Here is a 12,730-nt window from a genome sequence, read left to right as displayed (position 1 = left end):
AAGAGTTCAGACACAAGCCTGGTAATTTTTTCCAGTGTAATTTCTTTCCCCATTGCTGACTAAAAACCTAGCACAAATCACAAAGGTACCGCATTCTAGATTGTTGGTAGCAAGTTTTCAAACTCAAACTGGTGAGGAAGATAGTGTCCCAGCCATCTGAAGTTTTGTTGCCGTATTTATGAGTCCAGTTAGTCTTCCACATATGGCCCCAGAGCAGGGACAACAACTGAAACCAATATTCACTGTGTTTGTGAATTCATCTCTTAAAAAATATGGTCTCATTTAACAGGCAAGATTCCTGCCAAAGACCATAGCTAAGTTACCTCACCACAAAGTTCCACATTCGGTCTCAGGAACAAGGGGGCTTAAACCTCTTAGAAACATCAATGACTGTATGGTTAAGATTTATTTTGAGGGTGTTTGACAAATAGCCCAATTTCACTGCTCTGCATGCCCTTCCATTTTAACTCTAGGCTTAGCATAAGTGCAAGCACTGTGTTACATGGACTAAAGTGACATCAGCCTGGGGATATTCAAAAAATCTTGTATATCTTTCCCTACATCTCAAGCTACATGAGTGCAGTTGCACAGCTACCACAGAACTCAGGGTTTACCAAACTTGAAAGGTACTTGTATCCTCCTTTCAAAAAAACCCGGAAAACCCCCAAACACAACCAGACAAAATGTTCATTAATTGAGGGATGTCTTTTGAGATGTCCCATTTAGCTCCAGCTTACTGGAAAATAACTAAATTCATAAGCAGCACTGTGATACTAGTACCCATTTCTATACTCATATGGCTGGACTGTGACCACAGGCAAGGGGTGGTGTGTAAACTGCACTAATCTAGAAGTAACCTGGTGAGGCACTGTGATTTAAAACACATCTGGAAGTCACAATTTCTTCCCTGCATCCTTCTTGCTCTGGGTGCAAATAGTTTGCTAATGATCTCTTATGGCACCTCCTACATCAGCATAGCTATGCTGGCCAGTGGAGCCAAAGCTCTGCTCTTTCCTCTCCCTGCCCACCTTCTCTGAAGATGGGCAGCAGGTTAGTAAGCAGACACTTAGGGTATTTCTTTACTGTAGGGTTAGCCCAGGATCTTACCGAACCCCGCCTTCTGTCCATATACAAAAAGCTTTTACCCAGGCTTACATGTGGTTTGAACCCAGGCTTGCTTACCCAATTGGGGGTACTGATTACAGCCTGGATTTTGCTTTCACATCAGCTCTAACCCACCTGCTTTGCAGTGTGGATGGAGGCTGTAACCTAGGTTCCAGAATTTGGATACTGCTAGTCCTCCAGTGCCTTCCCACAGTCCCTCCACAGACTGTTTTTTCATGCCTTTCTACTGAGTGCCTTCTTCTGCACTGGAAGTCACCTACCAATTTACACACACCAGCTCAGCGTTTAAACCCCACATTCCACATGTTCTGCTCCATTTCTACACAGCACCTGACTGAACAGAGAGGCTGGCCAGGAGATCCTCATTCCAGAGCGCAGCTAGCTGGCCAGCCTTACACCAAGGTTCTGATGGATGTGAAGTCAGTAAGATACACAATTTAGGGAGATGTTCCCCAAATCATCCCCTGTACAGTAACATCTCCAAGAGTCTGTCAGAGGAGGGCACTGAGTGGACAGGAAGATAATAAAAAACCTGAAACCATGTTTCACAAGGCAAAACATGCCAACAGCAAGTCTGGAAACTCACAGTCAACCTGCGCCCACTACGAGGAGCTTGATCAGGTGCTCAGTCACAACCTGAGCATAGAGCGCAGCATCAAGTTGCATGGGCTGTTGAGGCCAAACGGGTTTATTTTTGGAGTGGAGCCAGACAGACCTTGCTAGTAGGGGGACAGGAGAGGCTGGAACAGACTCCACAGCTGGAAAAGACCCTGTGATCAGAGGGACTGAAGGATGTCCTCGGCCTGGAATTCATGCAGCTGTTTAGGGAAAGGGACAGGGAACAGAGTGGAGAGGAAGGGCCATCAGAACCACAGCATAAATGGGAGGGTTTTGCTGGTTTATGACCATTGCACTTACTGTTATGGAAGGTATCACATGCTGTGGCATGGACTTTGCTTTAGTTGAGGGTGGAAGCCAAGCCATTACATTGAACCGCCTTCCTCACTCCCCCCCGCCCCCCCGACACATGCGATCCCAGAGAGCGAGAGAGAGAGAGAGAGTGTGTGTGTGTGTAGGGTTGGGGGAATTAAACATGCAACTACAGATTTACTCTAGCATGCATGTTATGTGCACGGTTGTATGCATTCCAAACTAGGATTACAAACTGAGGTGGATCCATGCCTTGGCACCAGCATAGAATCATAGAATCATAGAATATAAGGGTTGGAAGGGACCCCAGAAGGTCATCTAGTCCAACCCCCTGCTCAAAGCAGGACCAATTCCCAGTTAAATCATCCCAGCCAGGGCTTTGTCAAGCCTGACCTTAAAAACCTCTAAGGAAGGAGATTCTACCACCTCCCTAGGTAACGCATTCCAGTGTTTCACCACCCTCATAGTGAAAAAGTTTTTCCTAATATCCAATCTAAACCTCCCCCACTGCAGCTTGAGACCATTACTCCTCGTTCTGTCATCTGATACCATTGAGAACAGTCTAGAGGCATCCTCTTTGGAACCCCCTTTCAGGTAGTTGAAAACAGCTATCAAATCCCCCCTCATTCTTCTCTTCTGCAGGCTAACAATCCCAGCTCCCTCAGCCTCTCCTCATAACTCATGTGTTCCAGACCCCTAATCATTTTTGTTGCCCTTCGCTGGACTATCTCCAATTTATCCACATCCTTCTTGAAGTGTGGGGCCCAAAACTGGACACAGTACTCCAGATGAGGCCTCACCAATGTCGAATAGAGGGGAACGATCACGTCCCTCGATCTGCTCGCTATGCCCCTACTTATACATCCCAAAATGCCATTGGCCTTCTTGGCAACAAGGGCACACTGCTGACTCATATCCAGCTTCTCGTCCACTGTCACCCCTAGGTCCTTTTCCGCAGAACTGCTGCCTAGCCATTCGGTCCCTAGTCTGTAGCTGTGCATTGGGTTCTTCCGTCCTAAGTGCAGGACCCTGCACTTATCCTTATTGAACCTCATCAGATTTCTTTTGGCCCAATCCTCCAATTTGTCTAGGTCCTTCTGTATCCTATCCCTCCCCTCCAGTGTATCTACCACTCCTCCCAGTTTAGTATCATCCGCAAATTTGCTGAGAGTGCAATCCACACCATCCTCCAGATCATTTATGAAGATATTGAACAAAACTGGCCCCAGGACCGACCCTTGGGGCACTCCACTTGATACCGGCTGCCAACTAGACATGGAGCCATTGATCACTACCCGTTGAGCCCGACAATCTAGCCAGCTTTCTACCCACCTTGTAGTGCATGCAGAGCCATAAGTGTTTGTGTTTGCAGGACAAGAACACATCTGCACAGGACGTGAGAAAGACAGACCAGTTCTCCCACAGTACACTGTGAAACAATTTGTAGAGGAGCACATCTTAGTGCACTATTAAGAACCATGGGATATACTCCCAGAAATCCTAGCACCTAACCCTGGTTACTGCAGTGCCAGCATGGACATGACCATGCAGGGTATGCTTTGAGTGCTGCTACGTAATGCGGATGCTCTCACTCAGGCTTGACTAACCTGGGTGCCCAGACCTGGATAAACTCTATTGTGAAGACACACCATCAGAAGCTACTTACTCTGAAACACAAGGCCAGATTTTCAAAGATCTTTATGTGTCTAAAGCTGCAAACAGGTGCCTAGGGGGATTTACAAAAATGTCCATATTAGTTAGGTACATAACCTGCTTAGGCATGTTTGTAAATCTCAGTAGGCACTTATATGCATTTTTAGGCATCTAAATACCTTTGAAAATCTGGTCCCTGGATCCAAGATCTGGGTAAACCCATACAGAGGAGTTCCTATGCCTGCTTACTCCCATAGTCGTATAATCTCAATCACAGTATAGATTTGTACTGATTTTGTTCATGCTGGCTAATTTCAGTATAAAATGTGGGATAGATTCTGTGAGGGTGCTCTCTTCTGTAGTTGTTCTACAGACAGAAAGCTGGAGGGCATTTTCAGTGAACACCAGAAGGAAGCAGGAGCACACTTACTGGGTCATGCAATACCAGTATTCACAACAGATTAAAGCATGTGCAAGGTAACACCATGATTCCAACGTGCTAGTCTCATGGTACTACCAATATAGTAGAGACAGTCAATATAGTTATGTAAATACCCTTGGCTCCAATTTATATTGTCCATTTCATGTTACCATAAGAAGGGGTTCAACTAAAACATAAATATAACTCCACTTAGGAGGTTTGCCATCTCATCCATAAGATAAACTAAAAATATATTATAGTAAAATACATGAGAAGAACTAAAACACAGCTTGATTCTTAACACATGCCAAATATACTATCTCCTGTCTAACTGCAGATAATAAGTATATCTCACTTTTGTTATTTGTACTCCCTTTTCATACCAATCTTCCATGGCCCTCAAAAGTACATTCTATAAAGCAAATCTGACATGCTCTAAATAAGCTTAACTATATATTTGTATGCTGATAAGGTAGGGTAAATGTATCTATTTTATGTTTGTCTACAGGGCCCACCACCATATCTATTTGCTCCTAAATGTTGTGGGTTGAATACAATCATTCAGAAAAAAGAAAAGAAAAACTAAATCCACTATCTAATGAAAGAGATCATCCTGGCAGATTGTTTTCCATCTGTAGAAATGATGTACAGTAATATTGCTGTAAAGATGACAAATGACAAATTTGTCCTTTGATAATAACAAGTTGAATTTTACATAATATCCAATTAATCATGGCAAACACAAGAGGTTGTTTCATTTGTCATATCTATTTCATTAAGAATGACCTAGCACAATTTTAATGAGTTATATTTATTACCATGATGTTAATACATTTTACTGAAGTAATTATAATAGCATGAAATTTAAAATAATCGTCTGAATACCACACAGGAATTAAGCAGAACAGAGGACTCCTACTACCTTTAATTAGTGCCTTGGACTCAAACCGTCCCCTGAACTCTGGAGATTTACCTCCAGTTGTTTCCAAATGTACTGCATGTTAGAAAAAGAAACGATGGAATTTTGACACAACCAACTAAAGGAAGTCAATTACATATGCAATGAATCTTCTATCTTCCTGAATTTCATCATACATAATTAAGTCAGAGGACTGGATGAATACTCTGCATTGAATAAATTATTTAAGCGATGTCAGCTATATTGGTAAAGTAATTTCCTTACTTTTTCCCCCTGGTATTCAACCAACTCTATCGGTTAGATAACTGTATATCCAAAGTCAAATATTATCATCCGTAAAGTGAGGAAAACAGTAGGAGGATATAATGGAAAACGACATTCTCTGGTGGGTGGATGAATTTCTCAGTGTAAAAAGCATATTTCAGGTACTTTTTTTGTAAACGGACCTTAAATAAAACAGGCAATGGAGATTTCTTAGGATAGGCTCATTCCCAGTCCTGCAATCTTTTCTTATGCCAATCTTATCATAGAATCATAGAATATCAGGAACAATCCCGAACTAAATCATCCCAGCCAGGGCTTTGTCAAGCCTGACCTTAAAAACCTCAAATGAAGGAGATTCCACTACCTCCCTAGGTAATGCATTCCAGTGCTTCACCACCCTCCTAGCAGAAAAAGTTTGTCTTAATATCCAACCTAAACCTCCCTCACTGCAACTTGAGACCATTACTCCTTGTCCTGCCATCTGCTACCACTGAGAACAGTCTAGATCCATCCTCTTTGGAACCCCCTTTCAGGTAGTTGAAAGCAGCTATCAAATCCCCCTTCATTCTTCTCTTCCGCAGACTAAACAATCCCAGTTCCCTCAGCCTCTCCTCATAAGTCATGTGTTCCAGTTCCCTAATCATTGTTGTTGCCCTCCGTTGGACGCTTTCCAATTTTTTCACATCCTTCTTGTAGTGTGGGGCCCAAAACTGGACACAGTACTCCAGATGAGGCCTAACCAATGTCGAATAGAGGGGAACGATCACGTCCCTCGATCTGCTGGCAATGCCCCTACTTATATATCCCAAAATGCCGTTAGCCTTCTTGGCAACAAGGGCACAATGTTGACTCATATCCAGCTTCTCGTTCACTGTAACCCCTAGGTCCTTTTCTGCAGAACTGCTGCCTAGCCATTCGGTCCCTAGTCTGTAGCAGTGCATGGGATTCTTCCAGGACTCTGCACTTGTCCTTGTTGAACCTCATCAGATTTCTTTTGGCCCAAGCCTCTAATTTGCCTGGGTCCCTCTGTATCCTATCCCTACCCTCCAGCATATCAGACCACTCCTCCCAGTTTAGTGTTATCTGCAAACTTGCTGAGGGTGCAGTCCACATCATCCTCCAGATCATTAATAAAGATACCTGGAGCCATTGATCATTACCCATTGAGCCTGACGATCTAGCCAGCTTTCTATCCACTTTATAGTCCATTCATCCAGCCCATACTTCTTTAACTTGCTGGCAAGAATACTGTGGGAGACCGTGTCAAAAGCTTTGCTAAAGTCAAGGAATAACACATCCATTGCTTTCCCCTCATCCACAGAGCCAGTTATCTCGTCATAAAAGGCAATTAGATTAGTCAGGCATGACTTGCCCTTGGTGAATCCATGCTGACTGTTTTTGATTACTTTCCTCTCCTCTAAGTGCTTCAGAATTGATTCCTTGAGGACCTGCTCAATGATTTTTCCAGGGACTGAGGTGAGGCTGACTGGCCTATAGTTCCCCGGATCCTCCTTCTTCCCGTTTTTAAAGATGGGCACTACTGTGAGGATATAGATATTCAGGCCTGTCTGTAAAGGCCTATACTCTAAGAATTTAGGTGTATTCCTATCACTTGGCTAGTTAGAGGTATAAAAGAAAGAATCAAAATCACTGTCTGCCAGTGTAAGGGCCTTCTCTTACTGTGACAGTCTGAGGCCCTGTTCTTAGGCTAAGGCCTTTGGCTAAGCAACAGAGGCAGCCATAAGCTGGGAAGTGAATGGTCACATCCTCACATTCCAAACTAGTCACATTGAAATAAGGTGCTATTGGGCTGTTAGGAATTTAATCCTGTCCTTATAGTGCCTATCACCTCCAGAGAAAGGGAAGTGCCTAGAAGCTGTAAAAGGAAATTGAGGTTGATAGTTTTCTGTCTGGTAAGAACTCACTTATCAATAGACACAGCTGGGAAACTCTTATGTCTTTACAGATGTAGTTGTGAAATCCTCACTTCTGTATTGTTTTGTCATTATAGTTCCCACTTTGCTATTGTTTATTGGCATGGTCTCTGTCTGGTTCTGTGATTGCTTCTGTCTGCTGTATAATTAATTTTGCTGGGTGTAAACTAATTAAGGTGGTGGGATATAATTGGTTAGCTAACCCATGTTAGGATTGGTTAGTTAAATTTTAGTAGAATGATTGGTTAAGGTATAGCTAAGAATATTACTATATAAATTAGGGGCAAACAGGAAGTAAGTTGGGATTCGAAAATAAGGAAAAAGGAACTTGTATTTAGCTTGCTGGAAGTTCACCCCAATAAACATCGAATTGTTTGCACCTTCGGACTTCGGGTATTGTTGCTCTCTGTTCATGCGAGAAGAACCAGGGAAGTGGGAGAGTGAAGGAATAAGCTCTCTAACATCTTGGTGCCGGGACTTGGATACATCGCATTGGATAGGTGAGTGGCAGCCTGTAAGTCCCCCTCCCCAACAGTCCGCGCAGCTGCTTGGAGGGGGTATGGCGAACTCTCGTGATGGTAGTTGCGGGTTCTGGCAAGCTGGGGTAACGGATTTTTTGAACAAATGGATAAGGAAGAATCAGGGCCCATACCAGGTGCAGGGGTTCACCTGGGATGAGATTGAGAAGGAGATGGGAGAGGTTTTGGGAGACCCCAAGGGAAAGGAGTGTAGGAAAAAGGGAATGGTATTACAAGGTTTGTGTGCTGGGATGGCATACTGGGTAAAAAGGGAAGCTGATCTCCTCCAACACATTAAGGATTTGGAGGAGATTGTGGATCAGCAACGGATTTTAACAGAAAAATCTGTGTTAGCAGTAGAAGTAGCGGATTTGAAGGCACGGGATGCTGCACGGACAGAGGAGTCTTGTGAGGCAATCCGGAGAGAGAGGGACGAACTGCTGGGGAGAGTAGGAGACTTAGAGGAGGAATTGTATTATTGTAAACATGGGGGCAATGGATTTGGGGACCTCAAACCATCCGCCCCACTAATGGAACTGAAGGAGACACCTCCACCACCCTACCCTGAAAAAACACTGTACCCACCACTGCCGGTGGATGTTGTAAGCCGGCGATCCACAGTTACAGCCCCTGCGAGAGAGGCTACCCGGGAGGAACTGCAGGAGGCAGGAATAGTGGCCCCAGTTGCGGGGTGGGGGGACCATGCCCCACAAGTAGTAGAACAGGCAGAAATCCGCCCCTTGTCCCTGAAGGACCGGGAGGCAGTACTGGGCCGTTTGGGAAAGGTACCCCGGAATGATTGGGATCAGTTTGTGCTGTGGCTAGTGGAGGTGGGCAGAGAGATGGAGGGTCTAACTCGTGAGGACCAGGTGATCTTATGGCGTAGTCTTTTGGGACGAGGTACCTTAGGAATCGATGTGGCAGGAGTGGCACATCCATTTCTAATTCCCGGACAGGTGGCAAAACACTTGTTTGGGGTGTACTCTCGTACTGCGGGGATGAATAAGATGAAGCGAGTCCCTGGGGAAACAGGGCGGGATACACTTAATCACATACAGGCCTGGGCACGGTGCTGGGTGGATCCCCTGGACGGTCCATGGGTGATGCCCCAGACAGGGGCACCGGGACCTGGTAGGGGTGTGGAGCAGGGCAGGGGTGTGGAATTGCTGGAGAAATGGTTGGAGCTGAGCAATCTGCAGTTCGTGGGGCATTTAAGGTTGCAGCACCCTGAACTTGCTCCCAATCAGCTACCCCAGTTTCTGGAACAGGCAGATGTGTGGAGGCAGATGCATCAGGGGGAAGAGCCAGTCCATGCTATTACTGCGGGGGATCAATACAAGGTGGAAAGGAGTGGGTCAGCCTGGAGAGGAGGAGGTAGAGGGAGAGTTCGTGGCTTTGGGAGGGTAGTCAGGGATGAGCGGGCAGCTATAGAGCAAGAGATCCAGAGACTGCAGGCTAAACTGACTACCCACGATCTTACCAGATCAGGGGGAAAGTGGTCCCGGAGGCCAAGGGACTGGGACTGCCTGAAATGCCAGACATACAATTTTGCATGGAGACAGGAATGTGTTCGGTGCCAGGACCCCCGGTCCCCCCATGAACCAGTGGGAGGGACAGAGGTGGGTACTGCAACTTAGGGGTGCCCTGGGAGGCGTCCTGTCCATGTTCTCAGTTTAGGACGGGATGCATCTGGTCGCCCCACGCTCCAGGGGGCAATCGAAGGGAGTCCCATGAGGGATTTTTTGATAGACACTGGAGCAGCCATCAGTTTAACCACATGGGGGCAGGGGAGACCCTCAGAAGGGACTGTGACAATTGTAGGGGCAACAGGAGGGGAGACACAGTTAACCCTGAGGAGGGGACAAATCAAAGGAATCTGGGGGGAAGGGGAGATTATGTGGGGTTGTAATGATATGCTTAATCTGTTGGGGGCAGGAGATTTACACAAACTGGGACTTGTACTGGATTTAGCCAATTGGGTGTGTTTACTGGGGCAAACACAGGACGGTCAGGGCTATACCATTCCCATGGGGATAGCCACTATGACCATTAAAGCGGCACATGCCCTCCCACCACCCCCGGCTGGGTGGGAACACATCCCTGTGTGGGCGAAGGATAACCTGGATTGTGGTAGGGGCAGCATGGAGGTACTGATGGAGGGAGGGGACCCTCCCCCACAGAAACAGTACCCTATTCCTCGGGAGGCGTTGGCAGAGGTGGGGGCAACTATTGAGGAATTGGAACAGAGGGGACTGATTCGGGCAGTTGCATCCCCTTGTAATGCTGCTGTGTGGCCCGTGAGGAAGCCAAACGGTACCTGGCGCCTCACTGTGGATTACAGGGCACTAAATGCTCTGGCCAATTCGCCAGCCTCAGTGGTGGCAGCGTACCCTGAAATGTTGGCCCGTATTGGACCCCAATTCCGAATTTTCACTGTTTTGGACATAGCTAATGGATTTTGGTCTCTGCCACTAGCTACCTCGTGTCAGTATAAAACTGCATTCACATGGGAGGGCAGACAATTCTGCTGGACAGTCCTACCCCAGGGATATAGGGACTCCCCTGCAATTTTTCACAGATACATGAGACAGGCTCTGGAGGGGGTGGATTCAGCAAGGTGCATACAATATGTAGACGACCTGTTGCTAATGTCAGGGACAGAGGAAGAAGACAGGGAACTAACTGAGCAGGTCTTGCAAGCTTTGGCAAGAGCAGGATTGAAGGTCAATGGGAAAAAGGCTCAGATGGGACAGACAAGAGTGACCTACTTAGGAGTGGAAGTGTCTCAGATGGGAAGGGAAATTGATAAGGGACGGGTGCAACTGATCCAGTCCCTGCCACTGCCTACGGATGTTAAAAGCTTGCAAAGTTTTCTGGGTCTTACTGGATTTTGCAGGGATTTTGTGGCCAATTATGCAGAAATAGCCCAGCCTCTATTTGACCTAACCCGAGCCTCAACTTGGGAATGGTCAGAAGAGTGTACTGAGGCAGTGAGAGTGCTAAAGGAAAACCTGGCCAGTGCTCCAGTGCTGGCCTCCCCAGATGGGGAGAAATTCTTTTATCTGTATCCTTTGGTATCGGACACTACCATTGGTTGTGCATTAACACAGGAGTATGGAGCAAAGGACCGACCTGTGGCCTTTGCCTCTCGACTTTTGAGTGCTGTGGAATTGAAGTATGGATGGTGTGAAAAGGTGCTGTTGTGCTCCTACTGGGGGATAGGGAAATTTAAATACCTTACGGGAATGCAGAAAGTAATAATCCGATCTCATCATGACCCCCTGCGGCTGTTAAACATGCACACTATTTTACAGGGACAAGTGAGTGGGCAGCGTATTGCTAAATGGTTGCTGGCTCTACAGGCAGAAAACATTAAAGCAGAGGTGTTAAAGGAACCCATAGTCTGGGTAGCTGGATTACATCTGGCTGGCACCCCACACCAATGTGAAGCCAGCCCAGGTAAAACCCAACATCAGGTGTTTCGGGCAGCTAATCCCAATCAGGTAAAGGAGGGGACACTGGTATGGTTTTTGGATGGAAGTTGTAGCTATCAAGGGGGACGGAAAACTGCAGGCTTAGCTGTTGTGGGAATCAGAGGCAATGAGACAGTCAGCACCATTGGTTTCTCACTAGAAGCAAAGTCAGCTCAGGAGGCAGAACTGGCAGCCTTGCTAACAGCTTTAAATGAAGTGGATCCCAAATTTGAGGCAGAATGTTGGGTGGTGGTAGATTCAGATTATGTATTTCGTGGTGCCACATTAATGCTGAGATGGTGGGCAGATAATCATTTCAGGGCGACAGACGGCTCCACAATCAAGCATGCTACCTGGTGGAAGCGAGTGGAGGAGCTGAGTCACTGTTTTACACGGATCAATGTGGTGAAGGTAAAGGCACACAAGAAAACAGGACCCCTAAGCAAAGGGAATAATCTGGCTGATGTAGAGGCCAAGCGGGCTGCAACAGAGGCACCCCCATGGCCCTGGGAGCCAGAAGAGAGTGTGCCTGTAGCAGTGTTAACAAGAAGCGGGGTGGATACAGATCGGGGAGGGCGAATTCGAGAGTTGCAGGAATCTGACCCAGGACTGGAAGGCATCATGAAACTTGGGGACAGGCATGTGCCAAAGGTGGAACTAATGGAAGGGATTTGGTGTGTCTTAACAACTGAGGGACCGGTCATGTTGTGCCCTCAGGGAAGTCGGACGGCTTTCTTAAGCTGGGTGCATGGAAGCTTGGCAGGGGGACACCCGGGGTTTGAGGAGGCACTGGGAACTTTAAAAAGGTTGTGCTGGTGGCCAGGAATGGCAGCTGATTTAAAATCACATCTGGAACGTTGTTTGGACTGTGCCAGGCACAGCCCACCTCACAAGGTGCTAAGGGGAGAATTAATGAGACAAGCCCCAAGGGGACCATGGGAAAGGATACAGATTGATTACACAGGACCCCTACCACCAGATCACAGGAAAAACCGATTCATGTTGGTGGTAGTGGATGCTTTCAGCCGGTGGGTGGAAGCTTTCCCCACAAAGTATCAAACTGCCCGGGTAACTGCTGCAATACTGGTAAATGAGGTATTCACTCGCTGGGGGGTCCCAAAGGTGATTGACTCAGACCAAGGAGCTGCTTTTCGATCAGATCTGTTAGGGGAGCTATCAGCCCTCACTGGAATCACACAGTTGTTCCATATTGCTTATCACCCCCAGGCTGCGGGGCAGGTGGAACGCATGAACCGCACCATTAAAAGTGAGCTAAGAAAGGGAGTGGAAATTGGAGGAAAAAACTGGTCACAGTTACTGCCCTTTGTCTTAATGAGAATAAGGGCCCGAGAATCAAAGGGCACAGGATTTTCTCCATATGAAGCTCTCATGGGAAGGCCTATGGAACGGTGGGAAAATCTACTTACCCCAGTACCTGGGGAAGTCACTACACACGGCCTAACACAAGAATGGATTTTAACTTTAATCGAACA

The sequence above is a fragment of the Caretta caretta genome, chromosome 2, assembly GCF_965140235.1.
Source record: "Caretta caretta isolate rCarCar2 chromosome 2, rCarCar1.hap1, whole genome shotgun sequence".
Classification (NCBI taxonomy): Eukaryota; Metazoa; Chordata; order Testudines; family Cheloniidae; genus Caretta; species Caretta caretta.
This window is presented reverse-complemented; position numbering follows the sequence as displayed.